Source organism: Grampus griseus (genome assembly GCF_964374135.1).
Source record: "Grampus griseus genome assembly, chromosome: X".
Lineage (NCBI taxonomy): Eukaryota > Metazoa > Chordata > Mammalia > Artiodactyla > Delphinidae > Grampus > Grampus griseus.
The window spans coordinates 12,165,386-12,188,501 of record NC_138999.1 but is presented as its reverse complement, the minus strand read 5'-3'; positions in this window follow the sequence as shown (position 1 = coordinate 12,188,501).

Sequence of the window (23,116 nt, the reverse complement as noted above, 5' to 3'; positions counted from 1 at the left end):
ATAATAGTTTGCATCCACTAATCCCAAACTCCCAATCCATCCCTCCCCCTGCCCCTTGGCAACTACAAGTGTCTGTAGGCACTATATATTTTACATATACTAATTCACTTAGGTATTCATACCAAACCTATGAGGTAGATAAAATTATTATTCCATATTTTTCAGATGGTGTAATGAAAGCACAGTGAAATTGCTTATCCAAGGTTACAGAGATAGTACAAGCAGACTGGGATTTCAACTGTCTCTGGCAGTCTGCCTCCAGAGAACATCGTTCGGTTCTAGGGTGAACAACGTTTGGTCAGACCTATGTTAACTCAGCTTATAGGTTTTTAGCCTTTAGGATCAATCTGTAGACAGATCACGAGAGACTGGACTATGGTCACAAGTCAGGATATACATGTTGTCATGCAAAGAAAGACATAATTGACAGTAGCTGGGAGATTGAAGGGAGGGAGGAGACATAGAAAGAAGGATGGGGGGACTTCCCTGGCGGTCCAGTGGTCAAGACTCCGTGCTTCCACCCCAGGGGTCACAGGTTCGGTCCCTGGTCGGAGAACTAAAGATCCCACATGCTGTGTGCCCCCCCCGAAAAAAAAAGAAGATTAAAAAAGAAAGAAAGATGGGTTAGTACTATCCTTGACTAACAATGAGAGAAAGAGAGCCTATGTTTGATAGTTGTAGACAAGGAGATTTAAAATGCTATTTCATGTTGCAGAGGTGATCACTCTTGTCAGTTTATTGGCTGGAATATAGAGGAGAAGTGAAGAGTAGATAAGTGGGTTAAGTCTACATCTAAATATCGAGACATCGATGCAAAATGCTTAAGGTTATACATAAATTAAATATCAGTATAAGCAAATTATTGAGAAAGCAGTGCCTATCATAGAAACATAATTAGAAATAATGGTTTCTCCCAAGGTAGGCAGCGGCAGCTTTTCATCATAAATTCTTTTCTACTACTGTGTTTTTAAGTATATTACTTTGCACATATTAAACAGTTTGGTAAGCCAGAGAAACAGAAGATGCAACATCAGCTCGGTTTCAGGAAAACAACATCATCCATGATAATAAGTGAAATGTGGCTCATTTGGAGTCTATTGGTATTGGAGCTTTGATCATATTTATTCTGTAAATTTGTTCCGATTTTATAATAGAATAAAAGCATAAAGATTTTATATCTAGTTTTATGTGTGTACAGTTCAAAATATCATTAGAGTAAACAGTGCTGAAAGTCAATTCTGCGAGGCCAAGCCATTTTTTTCTATCGCTTTTTCACTCAAGTTTGAAAAATACCACTTCACTGTAAGAGGCTGAGCTACCTTGGTACCAACCCATTACTCAGGGCTTGCTTCAATCTCATCTCTGCTGTGAAGGCTTTCCTTAATCTTCTAGGAAGAATTGATGATGGTCTCCTTTGGGTCTCATTATACACTGTGCGTGCGTTTATCACAGCCTATGTCTCTTCTTTATAGAGTTATTTGTTCACATTGATGTTTGTTTATGATTTCTAGACTAAAAGTGCTTATGAGTGGGGCCTTTAGCTTATTCATCTGTATCCTTAGCACCCAGCTCACAACCAATCACATACCAAATGTTTGCTGAATCGATGGGTGGTAACAGCAATGATATTCTCTTGCCTTTCAGATTTCCCTTCAAGGGTTAGCCATCACACTGGAAAAGCACAAGGTACTTCATCCACCATAGCTTAAAAGCTTTTTAGAGGGCTTCCCTGGTGGCGCAGTGGTTGAGAGTCCGCCTGCCAATGCAGGGGACACGGGTTCGTGCCCCGGTCCGGGAAGATCCCACATGCCGCGGAGCGGCTGCGTCCATGAGCCATGGCCGCTGAGCCTGCGCGTCCAGAGCCTGTGCTCCGCAACAGGAGAGGCCCGCGTACTGCAAAAAAAAAAAAAAAAGCTTTTTAGAAACAGGAAAACATCGAGCTTTAAGCCGTATAGTCAAATTTATGGCACGTTAAGGGCATCATGAAAGAGTTGTCTTAAACTCCTCTTCTGAGTATCTGTACTACTACAGTACATAGAGAGATAAGGTAATGGTGTCGTCATATTCGGGTCTAGTCAATATTGGCACAGTGGTAGAATATCCTAGCATATAGTGACATATCATAGTTACTTATCCACAACCAGCTTTGTTCAGACAGCTCGGCAACACAGATTTTCACTGCCCCAGCTCTTACCTCCCATAGAGATTATCCTTCTCCCAGATAAAAATGAATCTGCCTTATTGGCATACCTATTTAAGAAAGGAGACAGTAAATCTGTAATAGAAGAAAGTGAAGAGGTGCAATGGTTGAATTTTTCTGAAAAGGCCAGATTCAAGGGAGGCAGTAGTAACTTCACTGAGCTCCATATTCCTGTGGGTTTTCATTGGTGAGCTTGTCACTCACTGCCTCCTCTGCCCCCTCTACCCCCGCCCTCCCAGCACGCATCTCCAGTGCAATCCCCTATTCATTAATTCACTCGGCAAGAATTATCATACACCACTTAGGAGTAAAATGGTTGATTCACAAATAAGACGTGGCCCTAATAAGCCAGAGTTAGAGCTTCAAAAGGGAACATGTCTCTTTCTAGTGATTACAGGTTTTTAAAGGGAACCAAATAGCTCATAGGCAGGTATTTAAACAAAGCATGAAATTTTCCTAGGAGCCAGTAAAGCTGGTTCAGTTTCTATATTCTAAAAACGAAACAAAACAAAAACTTTATTTTATTGTGATCTCAATTACAGCAGTTCCTCAAAGGATGATACCTAACAAGAGCCACTGTGTACTATGGGAAAACCATTACGTGATACTTAACCCTACCCACTTTAAAAATATCTCATTTTATTGCCACTCCTGAAAAAAATTGATTTCTTTGAAAAATGAAGAATAAGACCTCTTTTCTTAAATCTTCTGCTTTTTAAGCTTGGAATTTCTAGACAGTGATCTAGTTGGAAACATCAACATTTGAAAAAATAAGGTTTATTTAGTTCCTTCTGAATGTTTTTATTTTATTTGTCACTGAAGTTGCTTCAAAACGTTCTTAAAGATCTGCAGTAGGTGTTTATGGAAACTTCTTACTCTCTAAATTATAGGATTTAAAATAAAAAAGTATAATTTACTCTCAGCCAGGTGTCAAACAGGAATATCTGAAGGATATTAAGAAGTCTTTTGAATTTATTTCCTTGCAGCCATCATCTCCATTAGCCCCAGTTTCCTTTAAACTACCAATGTTTTTATAAGTTATAAGAAGTCTCATCTGAAATGTGGGCATCAAATGCCAATACTAATTATTTTCCATGCCCCTAAACTAAGGCTAGGTATCATAATCTTAAGATATCCCCAAGTGCCCATGGGAATATATCACTCATAGAACTCAGCGCTGATGTACACGGCCACAGTCCTCTCTAGAGGAGAGAAAAGACATGGTGCCGTATTTAGACTTAGTATAACAGAACACCTTTCTATGAGCTCTGGCCAGTAAATGATTGACCCAATTCACGTGTTCCATGTTTCACCAGGCCTGGTCCCCAAATAGGGTCTCAGTAGTAATTATAAAGCAGTATTTCTTCATCCCACACCCAGAATTGACAAAACCAATTCTTCCCTCAAATTGCCATTTCACCTGCTGACTCCTTGGGCTCTAGGCTGCTGTCCTGAAGTTTCCTGTTACCCTCGTATGGGAGGGGCCAGCCTCAGGTGACTGTGAGTCTTCTCAAGCTGGGGGCCAGCATCACCAGCAGTCACCTCACTGAGAGGAGGGGAGGGAGGGTGCAAGGGCTGGAGCACAGGACCATAGTAGCCTCAGTGATACAACGCTTATTATTTCACTTGGGGTTGTAGAGGAAGTCTCTGTGGGGGTTTACATGCCTGAGAATTAGTACAGTGGGAGGAGAGATGAGAGGAAGGTTGTAGAAGATAGAGGACCAATGGATTGACCTCCAGAGCAGGAGAGACTGCGACTCCACATACAAGGGAAAGCAGTTGTTGGACCACTGATGCAACGGGCCGCAAGACTTGAGGTCTTTGAAAAATGCTCCCTGGGACATCAGAGACCCTCAGTGGAAGTTTCAGAAAAGTCAGACTAGGTAAATATGCCATTGTCAGGCTGAGAGTTGACCCACTTGTATGAGTTAAGGGAAGCGTTAAGTTAGAGAACACTGCTCACCTTTCTGCCAGCTGATCTAATAACAGTGAAAGCTTCAGAGTCACCACATTGGTACCTGGGAGGTTTGGCTAAGGAGGAGGAGTTTCTGACCCCGCATTTACAGTTTTCGTGAAGTAGTTCTTTTCTGGCAGGGCCTCAATGTTCCTATTTAGGTGTCGTTTCACTCTTTTTCCAGAAAGGCAGCGCCCATGTACCTGCTCCTTTGGGTAGGTAAGAGCGCGCAAAGGTGGTAACTTTCGGGTGAGTTTGACTGCATTACTTCAGAAGGAGCCTTACTAGGAGCTGAAGGACAGCTCCTGAATGTGTCTTGACTTTTAAGTCCACTGGTCTTTTCTGCTTTGCTTGACTAGTGATGTTGGATGACCTTCGGTGGACTTCAAGTCTTAGCACGGGGCAAATGGAAACCCAAGAATTGTTCACCACAGATTGATCACTTCTTAGTTTGCAATCTTGGACAAGTTACTTGGCCTTTCTGAACCTGCTCTTTTTATGTAAAATAGAGATTACAATGCTTACTTTGCAAGGTCATAGTCCGATTTAAACAGGGTAATACACAGTCGATCTTCACTCTGTGCAGTTCCATATTCGTGAATATGCCCACTTGCTGAAATGTATTTGTAACCCCAAATTAATACTTAGGTCTCTTTCGCAGTCATTCACAGAGGTGGGCAGAGTGGCAAAAAATTGTCCCTTTTTTGGTCTCTTTAGTGCCACACGTTTGGCATTTTTGTACAATTGACCCTTGAACAAGAAGGGGGTTGGGGTTCCGACCCCTGCACAGTTGAAAATCTGCATATAAAAAACGTTGGCCCTCTGGATCTGCAGTTCTGCATCCGCAGATACAACCGAGGATGGGGTAGTACTAGAGTGTTTACTCTTGAAAACCATCTACATATAAGTGCACCTGTGCAGTTTACACTTGTGTTGTTCAAGGGTCAACTGTACTCTTGGTGATCTCGCTGTTTTAAATGCCCCCCAGGCATAGTGCCGAAGTGCTGTCCAGTGTTCCTAAGCGCAAGAAGGCTGTGAGGGGCCTTATGGAGCAAATGCGTGTGTTAGAGACACTTCCTTCAGGCCTGAGTTACACTGCTGCTGGCCGTGAGTTCAGTGTTAAAGAATCAGCGATATATATTCAATAAGGTGTCTTTAAACAGAAGCACACATGAAACAAGGTTACGTATTGATTGATTCTTTATATATTTTTTTACATCTTTATTGGAGTATAATTGCTTTACAATGGTGTGTTAGTTTCTGCTTTATAACAAAGTGAATCAGTTATACATATACATATGTTCCCATAGCTTTTCCCTCTTGCGTCTCCCTCCCTCCCACCCTCCCTATCCCACCCCTCCAGGCGGTCACAAAGCACCCAGCTGATCTCCCTGTGCTATGCGGCTGCTTCCCACTAGCTATCTACCTTACGTTTCGTAGTGTATATATGTCCATGCCTCTCTCTCGCTTTGTCACATCTTACACTTCCCCCTCCCCATATCCTCAAGTCCATTCTCTAGTGGGGCTGTGTCTTTATTCCTGTCTTACCCCTAGGTTCTTCATGACATTTTTTTTCTTAAATTCCATATATATGTGTTAGCATACGGTATTTGTCTTTCTCTTTCTGACTTACTTCACTCTGTATGACAGACTCTAGGTCCATCCACCTCATTACAAATAGCTCAGTTTCGTTTCTTTTTATGGCTAATATTCCATTGTATATATGTGCCACATCTTCTTTATCCATTCATCCGATGATGGACATTTAGGTTCTTGGTTGTGACCGGAGGCTCGCAGGAACCTAACCCTGTATTTCCCCAGGAGCAGAGGTTCAGTGTTTGCTAATCCACTGTTTAGGTGACTGTATAGACCGAAACTACCATGAATAACAAGAGTTGACTGTACTTTAAAGGCCTGGTATTTAGTTGGAGCTAAACAAACTTATTCCTTTGTCTTCTCTCTGTATGAATAAGGGTAAAATGTTGAATTTTCTTGGATGGAGGAGGGGTGGCTGCTTTTCCACCCTCCTCTCCTTAGAGTGTTTCCTGGAAAACATTATAGTACCAATAAGAGGGCTAACATTTAAATTTTTTAAATAACCATTTTTTAATTGAAGTACAATTTACAGTGTTGTGTTAGCTTCAGGTGTACAGCGAAGTGATGCAGTTATATATATATAACTTTTATATATTCTTTTTCAGACTGTTTTCCCTTACAGGTTATTGCAAGACATGGAATATCGTTCCCTGTGCTGTATAGTAGGTGTCCTTGTTGTTGATCTATTTTATACATAGTAATGTTTATATGTTAATCCCAAACTCCTAATTTATCACCCCCCCATCCCTTCTGGTAGCCATAAGTTTGTTTTCTATGTCTGTGAGTCTGTTTCTGTTTTGTAAATAAGTTCATTTATATCTTTTTTTAAGATTGCACATATAAGTGATACCATATGATATTGACATTTTAATTTTATAACGGAACGTCAGGAGGCTTCCTGATCCTTGGCGTTGTATACATGCGCCTCCAAAATTAACTCTCTCCTGAGGTGTACAGGAGACTATCACAAGGTGAATGCATTTACCTCTCAACAAGATAAGAGAAGGTTGAATTATTCCTTCTTCTACTTCACTGTAGAAACTTGGATAAAATTCTGTCTGGGCTTTGCAGATACTTTTGAGCTCCCTTACATGCACGTAAATCTGGTGGTGCCTTGCCCTTTAATAAATTGTGTTCCGTCTCTTTTCTATATTGATACAAAAGGGTGTTTTGTTGGTTGGGGTATTTTATTTCTCCACCATATGCTTGGGTTTGATTCTGGGAAGGCTGTTGTTTTTAAGTTTCTTGGGCTTGTTTGTATCTGTCAATGACCAAATGGCTTTTTGGCTTTGCCTTTATGCAGTTCAAATTATACTAATGCACCAGTTAAGTTAAAGTGGTTATGCTTATGGACTCTCAGTGAATCAGTTTTGTTGCTGAAAAATGAAGCACTTCAGGTTTTCCGTATTTCTGTATTGACTTGGGAACCAGAAAAATGGACAGCCAGGCATCTTACAAGGTGCCTGATGACCCTAATTTTTGACTGAGTATGTTGCAGGCATGGGAAAAAGGTTACTTAGACTAAATTTCAGGGCGTGATTCTCAGTTATTGGCTCCAGCTATGAGCCAGATATATGATTTTCTAGGAGATGTATAAAACCAATAACTGAAAATAGAAACCAGTTTAGGGCTCCATTGATCCATTTCGTTGGCTTTTTAAGGGACCCATTTCACCAGAGGATAATGCAGGTCCTGCTTGCTTTTATACTCGCCATTGTGTTCCCTCTCTCTCCATGCTCTCCTTTTCCTGCAGATGTTCAGGGTGGTCAGAGACTCGACACACTCTTTCCTCTAGGGCAGAATTTCCCAACTATTCTTCGTTGTGGGGCTGTGCTGTGCACGCTAGGATGTAGAGCAGTATCCTTGACCTCTACCCGTTAGATGCCGGTAGCACCCCCTGCTTCAGCCATAGTAACTGCGAAACTCCAGACACTGTCAAAAGTCCCCTGGGGTGGGGAGTGGAATTGCCACGCTGAGAAGCACTGCTTTAGAGAGAGAAGGTGTATTCTGTGCCAAGTGGAGGTTTCCAGTGTTTCCTGTCTCTAAGCTTCCAGGCCAGCCCCAGTGTGCCACTGAGGATGCCCACTTGGTCGTCCTAAGAGGGAATGTGGCTACCGTATGACAGAGGTTCTTCTCAGTAGTTTATTGAACTATTCTCAAGTCGCCAGCATCTCAGGAACAGTGCCTGATCTGTGCCTTGGTTTTCTTGTCCATACAAGGAAGAGAACACTGTCCCTCACAGAAGCTTCCTTTTGTTTTGCTTTTAGTTTCTTTTGGCCTTCTTAGAGGACAAGAAGTATTGCAGCTTCTGGAAGATGAAGAACAACCTGATCTCTAAATTTCATCCTTTCTCTGTTCTCCAGAGCTCCTGACCTCAGGAGTTTCACTTTTTCAGTAGTTCCTTCCCTGGGACCTTTGTCCAACCTAACTAATTGGTTTACCACAGAGAGGCAGGAGAGCACGGTGGCTAAGAGCATAGACTCCCTTCAGAGTTTGGTTCTGCCATTCACTTTGTGTGAGTTTGAATGGCTCAGCTTAACTCCTGGTTGCCTTGGATTTCTTCTTTACGAAACGCTGATAATCATACTACCATTCTTACATCGTTACTGTCGATCTTAAATGAGTCAGTACCCTCACAGTACTTGGAACAGTGATGTAATGAGAAATGTGTGTTTTAGTGTAGATCTATACTCTCCCCCTTTATTTGCTTCTGGTGCTGTGGGAGAGATGTACAACTCTAACTCGTAGATAACTGAGAGCAGTGCAAAAGAATTCTCGTCTACAGACACGAAAATGTCCAATCATTGATGTCGTAGCCATGTAGCCCCTTTTATTTCAGTGTTTCCCTGAGTGAGAACCTTGGGGAGCTGACATCTTTGGCTAGTCTTCCTTTCAGTGTCTATGTAATAAATTGTCTGAATCCAAAAAGGATTCATGTTTCTTTACTGGCCAGATCTGTCATGGCTTGCCCTAGCCTTATGCTTGACAACCAGAATTTGAAATTATAATAGATTTACCTGACTTTCCAAAGTCTATCTGCTTGTTACTGTATCTCTTTACACCCTTGGGTATTATTTTTGTTAATGGCCTGCCATCTTTTAACTACGCTTTTTATTTTTATTTTTTTGCAGTAGGATTTATGACTGAGTGTTAATGCCCACCTGAAACTGATTGTACAAACATCTGTGGTCTCCCAGCCCGTATTATCCCAACCTGTACTAGTTATCTACTGCTGCATAGCACATTATCCCCAAACTTAGCAGCTTAAAACAACACACGTTCATTATCTCACAGTTTATGTGGGTTACGAATTCAGGCATAGCTGAGATGTGTTGGTCCTCCGGCTCTGAGGCTCTTACAGTACTGTGAGAAATGTATCACCAAGGCTATGGTCTCCTATCAAGCTCAACTGTGGAAGGATCAACTTCCAAATTCGCTCACCTGGTGGTTGTCAAGATTCCGTTTCTCAAGGGCTCTTGGACTGAGGGGTCAGTTCCCTGCTGGTTGTTGGCTGGAGGCTGCCCTCAGTTCCTTGCACTGTGGACCTCTCCAACCTGGCAACTTGCTTCATGAAAGCGTGTGAGCTAAGAAGGCAATGAAGACAGTCTACTAGCAGGATGGGTTCACAGTCTTTTATAACTTAATCACCAAAGCGACATCCTATGACGTTACCATATTTTACTCATTAGGAGCGTGTCACTAGGTCCTGCCCACACTTAACAGGAAGGGGTTATGCAGGACCGTGAATACCAGGATGTGGGAATCATCAGGGGTCATCTTAGAAGTCTGCCTATCACACAGACAAATGTGAACCAAATCGGATGGGGCAGACAAAATAGCCATAACCCCAATCCCCCAAGTCTCACAAACAGGGGTACGAATGAGGTGACATTGTGGTTAATGCCCAGATATAGCTGGATCATAGGCCCCACCTGCTAACACCATGTCTCCAGGCTTTCCCTCAAAGTCGACTCTGTTTAGTTCTGAGAGTCCACAAAGAGTATCTTACATAGTCTCATGCATCAGCCCACCCTGGACTTCGGCTGCAGCTTTTAGGAAATGTACCGAGGCACTGACGTTACTACCGGTGCTCTTTGTCAGAAGTATTCCCAGTGATGGAGTTTCCTCCGGTCCTCCTGGCCCTCTTGAAGGCATCTCCTACAAAACAGACAGAAACACTTGACAAATACTCCCTCCCTGCTCTAGGTCGCAGCTTAGATTCACATGGGGCTGCTTGTCTCCCAGTGTCCCTGCTGTGTAGAGCTCCCTCTATTCGGTTCACATCTCCTCGCTCAGGTCAGGTTGGGGAATGGATATAATACCATCTTCTTTGCCTCTTGATCGCTCTCATCTCCGCTCCCAGATGCTCAAAACCTCCTCATAGGTCCCCTCACCCTTTCCCATCTGTGCTAATACCTAGAGGCAGCTGTAAATGTTTAACAACTTGCTCTTTAAAAGAGAAGCCCTGATTTAGAGCATTTGCCAGTTTCCATGGTATAAATGCTCCCACCATGGGTGATTACAAACTACAAATGTGACATCGAGGAATGTGGAGTTGGGAAGAGATGTGTGCAATCAGCTCTTTGCAAGCTGATACAGGCTGGCTCCGGCATACCATTGTTTGGAGGGCCAGTAGCCCAGAAGACGCAGCACAATGTGAATCCCAGCCTGGACTAGCTGGAACCTCATTACGTCCTCTGCACTGAAATTCACCTCTGTCTGCTGGGGCATGGAATTAAATCGCTTCCCTGATACTCCAGATATGACTATAGGTCTCTTGTGCATTTCTTTCACAGAAACTGCTTTCACTGCAAACTGGGTCTAGACCTCAGTATCCTAAGAGAAAAGACTGAAATACTCAAACGTTCCGCAAAGTTACAGCCCCTTTATTTTTTAATTAAAAAAAATATTTATTTAGGCTGCACCAGGTTTTAGATGTGGCACAGGGGATCTTTTTTTTTTAATTGTGGCATGCATGCGGGATCTAGCCCCCCCTCCCCCGACCACCCCCCCCCCCCCCGGGCCCCTTGCATTGGGAGCACAGAGTCTTACCCACTGGACCACTAGGGATGTCCCCAGCCCCTTTAATATTAACTTCATGTTTCCCCTGATCCTCCTGAACTCTAAGCTATTTCAGACTCGGGTTGTTTGTCTTGGTCTTTGATCTTTCCACCCTACATTTCTCCATGTTGCCCCAACCCGAAGGACTGAGTTTCTTCCAAGTCTCTTCCCCTTGATTCTGGCTAGGACCCCACCTTATTGTTAAGGGACGCTACTACCCCCATATTACTTGATCTAGTTTCTTTACCTGAGGCTTGGTTTTGCACCTCTCTTCTGAATAGCATCAGGGACTCAAAGCTCCTTGACAGATAAAGCTTGTGGAAATTTTGGAAAGATCCAGGCAGACATAGCCTTCTAATTCCTTAGCAATGTGACCTTGGTGAATTACTTAACTTTCCCGCGTCTGAGCATCTCTGTAAGTTTAGTGCAGATAAGAATACCTACTTCCTAGGTTTGTTATGAGCTTTAAAGTAGAGGTGGATATGGGCTTCCCTGGTGGCGCAGTGGTTGAGAGTCCGCCTGCTGATGCAGGGGACGCGGGTTCGTGCCCCGGTCCGGGAAGATCCCACATGCCGTGGAGCGGTTGCGCCCGTGAGCCATGGCCGCTGAGCCTGCGCGTCGGGAGCCTGTGCTCCGCAGTGGGAGAGGCCACAGCGATGAGAGGCCCGCGTAAGAAAAAAAAAAAAAAATTAGAGGTGGATATAAAGTTCCAGACACAGGGTAGGTGCTTGACAATATCTCCAAATACCTCGTGATTGCTATTTCTCTTCTTTTTTCTCTTCTTCCTCCTCCCCCTCCTCCCCTCCCTCCTTCCCCTCCTCCCCTCCCTCCTTCCCCTCCTCCCCTCCCTCCTTCCCCTCCTCCCCTCCCTCCTTCCCCTCCTCCCCTCCCTCCTTCCCCTCCTCCCCTCCCCCCTCCCTCCTTCCCCTCCTCCCCTCCCTCCTCTCCTTCCTCCCCTCCCTCCTCACCTGCCTCTCCCCTTTTCTCCCCTCCCCCTCCTCTTCTCCAACCATACCAAGTCCAACTAAATCCTCTTCTATACACCATGTTCCAGGAATGCCGTCCTCAACAGAACATTAGAGGCTCTAATTCAGGGGTGTGTGCAGGTGATCAAGCTCCAGTTACACACTAGGTCTGCATGTTTTACAGCAGGTGGTGATGCCAGATACTAATTTTGAAAATAGCACTTTTTTTTTTCGCCAACAACAAAACTAAAGTTGTACCTCTCCCAACAGTTTGATCAGGTCATAATGATCTCAACTCTTTACTTTCGGTACAGATCTCTTCCCAGAGTGTCAAATGTATCTGGTTGCTTGGAACGTCTGAATTTCCTACGCGCGTCTCTAAAAAGCCTGTCCAAGATGACGCTCATCATAGTCGTAGACGCCCTTACGCCGGCATTCCCTCCATGGGTAGATGGTACCACCGTACGTACCATCACCCAAGTCAGAAATCCGGCAGACGCCACAGCCCTCTCCGTCAACCCATTCTGCATATGATAAGTTATCTAGGGCATGTCAAGCTTTCCGAAATAGTTCTCTAATTCATCTTCTCTTTATCCTCACTGCCACGACATTCATTCAAGCTATCACAGCATCCTGCTGTGTACCACGACCTCCCGAAAGACACAGTGTTCCAAGTTTCAAGGTGCGGAAGGATATCTTCTTTGCCTACGGTATCCTTCCGCATCTTGTGTGCCTGGTTAGTGTTTAAATCAACTTTTAAGACTCAACTCAAATGTCGCCTTCTGACACCTCTTCCTCCCTTCTCATTCCCATCAGGTGAGGTTCCCTTTGCTCCTTGGCACGCTGTTCTTACCATTATTTTAGCCCACACCACACTGTAGTGTAGTTACTGATTTAAGTTGTCTATTTCTGCTTTCATTTGATTCTGAAATTCTATCTTTTTTTTTAAATCACTGTAGCTCACATATCATTAGTACTAAAAAATGTTTGTTTAATAAATGAATGAATAAGTAACCCCTTGTATATAAAAAAGAAAAATTTGGAGGATCAGTTTTTCATTTGCAAATATATTTGGAATATCCCCTCATAAAATCTCAGCTGTTGGTTTGTAACATCAGTCTTAAATTCAAGGGTGCTTATCTAAAATGTAACTGTCTTCATCTTTGCTTCCTCCATCTGATTTGATAAATCTTAATGATTAAATTCTGAAAAATTGAAGCGACTCCTTGAAATGTGCATAATAGTTCTATTAATAGTAACATTTAATTAAAGAGTATTTTTTAAAGGAGCAAAGTGATAGAATAAATCCATTAAGTTCCCATTAACTCTCTCCATGAAAGTGAACACTTTGCATTTGTTAAGGGTTTCTTAATGAACTATCACTAACCCAAGTAATTCAGAAATGAATGTGGAACTCTCCACACAGAATAATGGCTTATAGAGGCCTATGTCTTGTTATGTGGCCCACAGACAGAGCTCATCAATTCCATACGTTTATCACACTGAAGAGATTAAATTTCATGCTTTGCTAAAGATTAATAGAAAAATATCGTTAGAGTTGTACACAGTTTTTATTAATCTAAACAGATGACCTTCTCTTCCTACCACAAGGAGCTTCAAAATTAAAGTACTATAGAGGATTTTGAAATTTTCATATAGGAGAAAACAAAAAGGATAAGAAATAAAAAAGGAGGAAATACTAAATATTTAAATCTACGTTGGACATGCTTACCAGAGCTCTGTAGGTTTATGGGGACTAGGAAAGCACAGTTGACTTTGTCTATTCTATGAAAGGGAGCGCTAAGCAAAATACTAATTTCTTTTTTCTGTGTCAAGAGGGCAAATTTTACCCTCTTCTGCACTCGATAGTTCCTTGGATGTGTCAAAAGAATTGCAAGAATTTTGATAAACTCATGGCAGGTCTGGAAAGAGACTTGGGTGCTACCGTGAGATCAGACATTTTGAGGAATGTGGAAGTTTAAAAGATAGAGTTGGATTGATGGAAAAAGTGGAGGTGAAAACCCCTGCAGCCCACCCAGGTGGATGAGGAGACTTCACAGAAGTGAGCAGACAGGATTTCACAGGGAAGTTCAATGCTGCAGAGGGTCAGGGGAACAGAGGATGAACCCCCTAGTGCTGGTTATTATTCAAGGTAGCTCCTCTTAGTAAAAATCTACTATATGCTACTTATTTTATAACTCACTTTCGAATTATTCTGAATTGCTTCTGGTATGAAATAACACAACTTACTGAAGGAAGGCAGTCTGAAATTAATTCCCAATTGCTTGTACAGAGAGCATGTACTTCAGCAGAATATAGCTCTCCTGCTTTGAACGTAATTGGAGTTTTTGTCTCATCTCCCTCCATTCAATAGCCTAATCTTTCATCATTACCAGGAATGCCTCTTCTACATTCGACATTTCTAGAAGTTTGTGTGATATCTACTGAACAATTTCCCCCTTCCCCGCCTTTTTTTTGGCTTCGCGGGATCTTAGTTCCCTGATAAGGGATCAAACCTGCACCCCCTGCAGTGGAAGCGTGGAGTCTTAACCACTGGACCACCAGAGAAGTCCCAATTTCTCCTTTAAATACAATCCTATTCTCTAATTTGTGTTAAAATCCCAAATCCGATGCACTCCTTACCTTACTTCCTGTAGGCTCTCTGGCCTGCAGGAGGAAGTAGATTTTTCTCTCCTCAGTGACGATTGCCATATAGCTGCACTAAGAAGGAAAGGCTGAAATCTGTTTGATCTCAGCGACATGCTGTTTTGTGGAGAATGAAAACAAATGAAGCATAACAGTTCATTTTGTTCTTTCTGTCACAGATGGGGTCTCCTGTTAAAGAAATCTCTCAATCAAATAAACTCTATTACTTGACACTGAAGACCTAGAGAATTAGACAGCTAATGTGGTCACCTCTCTATTTTCATTTAGAGAAAGTTCAGCAAGGACAATGCATATTTGCTGCCCAACTTCCATCATTCTCTGAGCTTTAGACATTTTAATTCCAAGACCTCTGATCATCGTTGCCTATTTTTAAACAGTGAAAGGCTGGAAAATTATTCTTCTTTATGGTCCCTAAGATAGATATCAGTGCAGGACCAAAAAAAAAAAACACTAAAGAACTTCATGTTTTAAATGGCTTGTCTCTCCAAAGTTTCAAGGACACATTTTCTTTGTTTTTTTTTTTAAAAAAATAAAAAGTCAGTGCAAAAATAAATGAATTGCCACAAAGAGAAATACCAAGTAAATACAGCAGAAGGGAAGCCTAGGGCATTGGGGAAAGGTCAGGGGTGAGGGGTGAGCTGAGTATCAGTTGGTGGGGTCTGAAATAGGAATTTCACGCTCATGAAGATTCTTCTTGAAATCATTATAAATCTATTTTGCAAAAGCTTAAAAACAGTGGCCTCAAAGCCAAAATTAGCTCCTTTTCAGAGATAGAGTATTTTCACAAAATGATTCTCTGTTATTTTTTAAATGTCTTCCTCAGGAGTCCTTTATCATTTGAATGACGTTGTGCAGAGATCCTGAGAATCAGAGAGGTCGTTCATATTAAACACATTCTTCTGTGTCCAGGATTAGAGGTTCAGGATTGTCATTGTCGACCAATGATTTGCCGGGATTTTTTCTTATGGACATATTAGCATTATGTACAGATAATTATGCAAAATTATTTTTATTTATGTAAATCGGATTACACAGTACATATAATTCCACAATCACTTATCTAATTGAACAATATACCATGCTTGTCTTTCCATGTCAGTAAGTGCATCTCTGATGCATTCTTTTTAAAGACCATGTCATATTAAATCAGTGGTTCATAAGGGGAGGGGGGGCAGTTTTGCTCCCCAGGGGACAGTTGGCAATGTCTGGAGACATTTTTGTTTGTCACAATTGAGCAGAACATGTTAGTGGCATCTAATGGGTGGAGGCCAGGGGTGCTGCTCAACACCCTCCAATGCACAGGACAGCCTCCGAACCAAGAAGGATCTGGCCCAAATGTCAACAATGCCAAGGTTGCGAAAGCCTGGAACTAGATGTACCACAACTTACTTAACAAATTCTCTTGGCGGACGTTTGGAGTATTCCCAATTTTATCTACTATGGTAGCATTGACTATTCAAGAATCTCTCTGCATTATTCCAAATATTACTTTAGGATAAGTACCTAGAAGGATCATTTCGTGGTCAAAGACTATGCCACCAAGGGGTTATATATGTTGCCATCTTGAACTACTAAAGGCTATATGAATTTACGTTTCTTCCAAGAATACGTGAAGGTGTGTGGTTTCCCAAACGCTGTTCAACTGCCAGGGGACATTATCTACCTCTTTAAGCTATATATGGCTTTTTGATATATGGCATTCTACTTCCTTATTGTTATTTCAAATTTAGTAATTGTTAGTGTGCTTAATCATCTTTTCTTTTTAAAATGTTTTTATTGAAGTATAGTTGATGTATAATATTATATAAGTTACAGGCGTACAATATGGTGATTCACAATTTTTAAAGGTTATACTCCATTTATAGTTATTATAAAATATTTGCTATATTCCCCATGTTGTACAATATATCCTTGTAGCTTATTTTATACCTAATAGTTTGTACCTCTTAATCCCCTACCCCTATATTGCCCCTCCCCCGACTGGTAACCACTAGTTCATTCTCTGTATCTGTGAGTATGCCTCTTTTTTGTTTTATTCACTAGTTTGTTGTTTTTCTAGATTCCACATATAAGTGGTATCATACAGTATTTGTCTTTCTCTGTGTGACTTATTTCACTTAGCATAATGCCCTCCAAGTCCATCCATGTTGCTGCAAGTGGCAAAATTTCATTCTTTTTCATGGCTGAGTAGTATTCTGTTGTATCTATGTACCACATCTTCTTTATCCATTCATCTGTTGATGGACACTTAGGTTGCTTCCATATCTTGGCAATTGTCAACAATCCTGCTAGGGACATGGGGGTGCATGTATCTTTTTGAATTAGTGTTTTTGTTTTTCTGGGATATATACCCAAGAGTGGAATTGCTAGGTCATAAGGTAGTTCTATTTTTAGTTTTTTGACAAACCTCCGTACAGTTTTCCACATTGGCTGCACCAATTTACATTCCCACCAACAGTGCAGGAGGGTTCCCTTTTCTCCACATCCTCGCCATCATTTGTTATTTGTGTTCTCTTTGATGGTAGCCATTTTGACAAGTGTGAGGTGATATCTCACTGTAGTTTTTGATTTGCATTTCCCTGATGATTAGCAGTGTTGAGCATCTTTTCATGTGCCTGTTGGCCATTTGTATGTCCTCTTTAGAAAAATGTTTATTCAGTTCTTCTGCCCATTTAAAAATTTTTTTTTGATGTTGAGTTGTATGAACTGTTTGTTGAATATTCACCCTTCATCAGTCATAGCTTAACCATCTTTTCAAATGTTATTGGTCTTTTTTTCTTTTGTGCACTGTCTGTTCATGTCCTTGATAACATTTCTATTGAGTTGGTTATCTTTATCTCCTTGATTTGAAAGAACTTTGTCTCATACATGTTACAAATGTTTTTCCCTAGTTTATTGTTTGTCTTTCAACATTAATAATTTTTGGAGATGTGGAAGTGTTACATTTTTATAAAGGCAAATTTATCCTTATTCAGATATTTCCTTCTGGAGTTTATGTCATGTTTAGAAATGCTTTCCCCACCCCAAGAGTATAAAAATATATCCCTAGGTTTTCTTCTAGTCTTCTCCCAATTTCTTTGGGGTCTGTTTGTCAGTTTGTTTTACATTTAATCCTTTACATCTAGCTGGAACTAACTTCAGTGCAGATAATGTTAACCCACTGACTTGTCCTAATACAGTCATCACAGCTTCACAGAAACAAGCCAAGTGGAGATTCTCCTTACAGAGAATAACCTCCTAACCTCACCACCTGTAATCCATTCCGGAACACCAGCCAGGTTTCTTCATAACATCACCCAGAGGCAGGAGTGATACCCAGCACTGTTAAGTGTTAAGCTTGTTAAGCTGAAGAATTTACAAGATTTCACATTAGTTTTTAATGTCACATTATTTTGTTTATTCATATTATTTCATTTGGTTACATTTCATATTGTTTAATTTTATCTTCCTATGATACCTTTAAAGCAGGTTATATTGTCTCCACTTTACAGATGAAGTCCAGTTAAGGCTGTCTGCTTGGCTATACATTTCTTGAGAAGACACTGTTTTTTTCCTCTCCAGGGCCAGGCACATATCACCTATTGAATAAATTCCTGGTTGGCCCAAGGGCACACTTTACTGTGTAAAGGAGGAGAGCAGATTGATGGCATAGTTGATGTTTCTCATCTCTACTTGATTTAGGTATAACTTAGCCCGATATCATCATCAAGAGAAATTGCACAACACTAGGTGATTTTGTTCTTTTCCAGTTGATCTTCGTGCTGCTGTTGATTTTGTGCTTTTCTACGTATGTAAATTGAAGATAGATACTTTGAAATCACCCCAAGTTAGGTTAGCATAGGATGTGGCTGCTTGAAAGTCAATAAATTCGTATTTTTGAGATGTTGAGAGTCTATCAGCTTACATTTTTGGTGGTGGTGGGGCTTAGAAACTAAAATTACTGCTAAAACTCTAAATAAGATATCTTGGTTAGAGAGAAGGAAAATGGGATTTTTACCCAAATAGACCATAATAGTATTTTTGTCTGAAAACATTTCTACTTCAAGAAAGATAGACTGTTCAATTCCCTTGCAAATAATTTGCTGTGATCCCCTGATTAAGAAAACAAAAACAAAACCCTCTAATTATCATGTTCCCAATCTATAAACCAGAAATCACATTATTTCTTGACTGCTAGCCCACGTGTAAGGAAGTTCCTAGGTGATTTAAAAATACGTACAGCTGCATTGCCCTGGAGGCACCAAGACCAGGGACACGTTTTGCCTGGCTATGGAAACAGACAGTGCTGTTGGTGTCCTTAAAAACAATTCTCTTCACTTGGTCAAATCAATTGTGTACCAAACCAGGAGCATCTGCATAAGTGACATGGAGAGACTTTCAGAAGCATACCCCTTTGACTCAAATGGCTAGGGCCATGACCAGATACATTCTAACTTTGTGAGTAGTCAGCAATTCTTTTTCTTTTAAATTGTATTTATTTTTGGCTATGTCGGGTCTTTGTTGCCGTGCACAGGCTTTCTCTAGTTTCGGTGAGCGGGGGCTACTCTTCATTGCGTTGCGCGGGCCTTCTCGTTGTGGTGGCTTCTCTTGTTGTGGAGCACAGGCTCTAGGCGCGTGGGCTTCAGTAGTTGCAGCACGCGGGCTCAGTAGTTGTGGCTCGCAGGCTTTAGAGCACAGGCTCAGCCGTTGTGGCGCATGGGCTTAGTTGCTCTGCGGCATGTGCGATCTTCCCAGACCAGGGCGCGAACCCCTGTCCCCTGCATTGGCAGGCGGATTCTTAACCACTGCGCCACCAGGGAAGACCAGTCAGCCATTTTTTAAAAAGAAAATTGTTCTATGAGAAAGTACCAGCAGCACCTCCAAACAGAAGCCTTTCTGTATTCATGGCTGGTTGCATCCGTAACCACCAGACAAGAGATAAAAATTGATAAAACTACAGGCTTGGGGATATAACTTTCTCCCTGAGGTCTCCTCAGAGCCCCAGCTTTATATAAATTTTCCATCAGACTCTCAGCCAGCTGTTCAAAGTACAGGAATCTATTTCCCCGATGGGTAAGGAATCTCAGGGTAGAAAACATATTCAGAACAAAATTACAGAATTGTACTCCTTCCTCAATAGAAATTCATTTCTGTTCTTACTTTCACAGAACATTCGGAGTCTAAATAAATTTCCAGTCTGATGTCCTTAAGAAAACAGGGTCTTCGGGGTTGGTCTTACACACACCACACGGCTCTGTTTGAAACTATATTTCCCATGCCCGTTGTTTCAGTTGGTTGTTTTGGCTCCTGGATCCTTAAGTCTCGAATCCTTTAAATAGACCTTTTCTTTGGATTTACTGCTAAGTTCAGTGGTAGCAGGTGATTGTTCCCACTTCCTAATGTTAGTCAATTTGCTGATTTGTCTTTACCATTTAGGGACTTTGCTCTGTTCTAGAATCTTGGTCTGAGCTAAGCCCTGGTTAGCTGGGGAAGGTGGAAAGGGTGGGTGGAAGCAGCTGCAGATTAGAGAATGTCAATTAGAAGCAGTGTTTGAGATGTTTACATTTTCAGGTCAGAGAAGCCCCAAACCAAACTGGCGATAAAAAGGAGGTTTACTGGTTATCACAAATTAATAATCGACAATTTACAAAACAATTCCACATGTATTATTTCACTTTATCCTCAAATAATCCTCTTAGGCAACATTTGTTCTCCCAGTATTTCAACGGAAAATTGCAATTCCGAAGGTGAGTTGCCCAGGACCACATGGCCACTAGGTGGCGCAGTGAGATTTAGAGCAAGGCTTTGGATCTGTGGGTCTACTAGACCTCCTCGCCACTCCCAGGGTGATGGGTTATTTTTTGTTTTTAAGTATCTTATTTTTAAAAATTGAAGTATAGTTGATGTACAGTGTGGTAGTTTCAGTTATATAGCAAAGTGATTCAGTTATACATACGTGCGTGTGTGTATTCAGTTTCTTTTCCCTTATAGGTTATTACAAAATATGAAAATTGGTGGATTGGAAGTGGGAGAAAATGCAGAATAATAAGGTAGTGAGGGAGAGAGACCCTGGTGCATTTCAGTTAAGGATACATTTTATAGACCTGGGTTAAAAATAAAATGGAGAGAAATCCCTGAGAGCAGAAACAGGAGGGAGCTTCAGGATCTCGCTTCCTGGAGGGGGCTGCTGGGGGGCACTTGGAGGGATGCGGACTGGTGCCGAGGGGGCAGGGACCTTGCTAAAGGGCGAATCTCCCTCTTCATGGTCTGAGCGCCGTCGTCCTGCAGTGATACAAGACTCTGCCCATCCAAATGTGCTCGCTACATATTGGGCTTTATTTGCTTACACTGAAACCAGGCTCCGTGGGCTCCACAGCAAATGAAGATACTGCAGAGACGGTTGTCTGAGGTCACACAAGCAACTTTCGGTTATTTAAACCCTGGGGGTCTGGCCTCACCTCTCATAATAGAGGCGCTTTCATTCAGAAGCAAAGAACGCAAGTGAGAAAGGGCAGAAAGGAGTCACGCTTTATATTAAATTGTATACGAATTTGGCTAGTCTCCTGAACTTTCCTCGGGCTGCCTTCACAGCTGAGAACAGCTTTTCGTTTCCAAGTTTGATTTTTCTTATAAGACAAAACCAAAGTACCTTTCCTCCCAGAGATTTAGTCAATTCAGGTCGAGTCCGTTCTGCTGCTTCTATTTTTCTGCCTGTTGATAATCGGTTGTGGTCAGAGGCTAGATTAAATAGCGAAGGCTCATCTTGAAGGTCTCAGCTGGAGCTCCAAAGAGGTTATCGGAAAAAAAAAAAAAAGAGGAATGGAAAGGACTAAAGAAAAGGTTGTGTAATCCACCCGCAGGAATCAACTTGACTCTAGGTGGTTGGTGTAGCATATTTGATTAAAACCCTTGCCAAAATGACCTTTTCTCCACTCACCTGTACTATGCATCTTTCTGAACCTGAGCTGGACGGCTTGATAAGAAAGGGCAAGGCTTGACACCTCTTTCAGAGTGTGATAAACTTGTTAAGCGTTCAGACCTCTGGTGCAGGGCTTGGAAGGCACTGAGTAGAGCGGAAATCGCAACAACCACCAAAAAATCTTCAGGCTGATCAGGCTGAGTTTTTCCAGTACTCTCTCTGCGACTTCTTGTCCAACTCCTGTGTGTGTGTGTGTGTGTGTGTGTGTGTGTGTGTGTGTGTGTGTGTGTGTGTGTTTTGGGGAGGGGGTCATAGAGGAGACTTTCTTAATCTCTACCTTACTCTCAAGGGATAAAAGCTGGTCATCCCAAGGCATCAAACACACACACAAACTATAATTTGAGCTTAAAAAGACTCAACTCTTAGGACAGAAAAATATTTCAGGAATCCCAGCACATAGATTTACTTTAATATACACGTAGTCTCCCATCTTCATATTTGCATGCCAACCTTAGCATGGGCATCTTTACTTATTTTTTGATGTATTTGCAATGTGGGTTTGAAGAAGGTGAGTATTTCAGAATTATTACCTGGGAAGAATTCTTTTTTACTGGAGTGTAGTTGATTTACAATGTCATGTTAATTTCTGCTGTACAGCAAAGTGATTCTTTTCCATTATGCTTTATCACAGGATATTGAATATTGTTCCCCGTGCTATAGAGTAGGACCTTATTGTTTATCCATTCTATATATTGACATAATGGTTTGCATCTGCTAACCCCAAGCTCCCAGTCCAACCTGCCCTCCTCCCCCTTGGCAACCACCAGTCTGTTCTCTATGTCTGTGAGTCTGTTTCTGTTTCATAGATATGTTCATTTGTGTCGTATTTTAGATTCCACATATAAGTGATATCATATGGTATTTGTCTTTCTCTGTCTGACTTACTTCACTTAGTATGATAATCTTCAGGTCCATCCATGTTGCTGCAAATGGCATTATTTCATTCTTTTTTATGGCTGAGTAGTATTCCATTGTATATATGTACCACATCTTCTTTATCCATTCTTCTGTCGATGGACACTTAGGTTGCTTCCATGTCTTGGCTATTGTGAATAGTGATGCTATGAACATTGGGGTGCATGTATCTTTTTAAATTATAGTTTTGTCAGGGTAAATGCCCAGGAGTGGGATTGCTGGATCATATGGTAGCTCTGTTTTTAGTTTTTTGCTGGATCATATGGTATCACTATTTCTAGTTTTCTGTGGTGGCTGCACGAACTTACATTTACCTGAGAAGAATTTTTATATACTTACCTCATGGACGCTTGGAAATCTAATCAGCAGAAAACCTGTAAAAGGATGACAGATCCCTACATACTGTGTTTGAGGAGCCTTTGGAAGAGATTTCCAAATTTTTCTGAGGTTATACCCAGTCATAAGACTATATAACATTTTCTCTCTTAGTGGTTGCCATCTTAGTTTCCACATCTTAAATTGAAACTGGTGAGTCCAGAGAGATGGAGAATCCTTCATTGCAGCAAAAATATATGATCCCCTATCTGTGCCTAATATGGGACTCAAGTTGCCATAGCAAACTAGTTTTCTCGTTAGGAGCCATTTTTTTTCCAAATTTCATAAGGAGAAAATTACCACGTAAGATGCTAAAGGATAAAAAAGCTATGACTTTTGGCTTTCTTTAAGTATAGTTTAGAGATTGTAATTCTTTACAGTTCATTTCTGCAAAAGGCCTTCGGGAGCCAGAGCAGAGGTGGAAG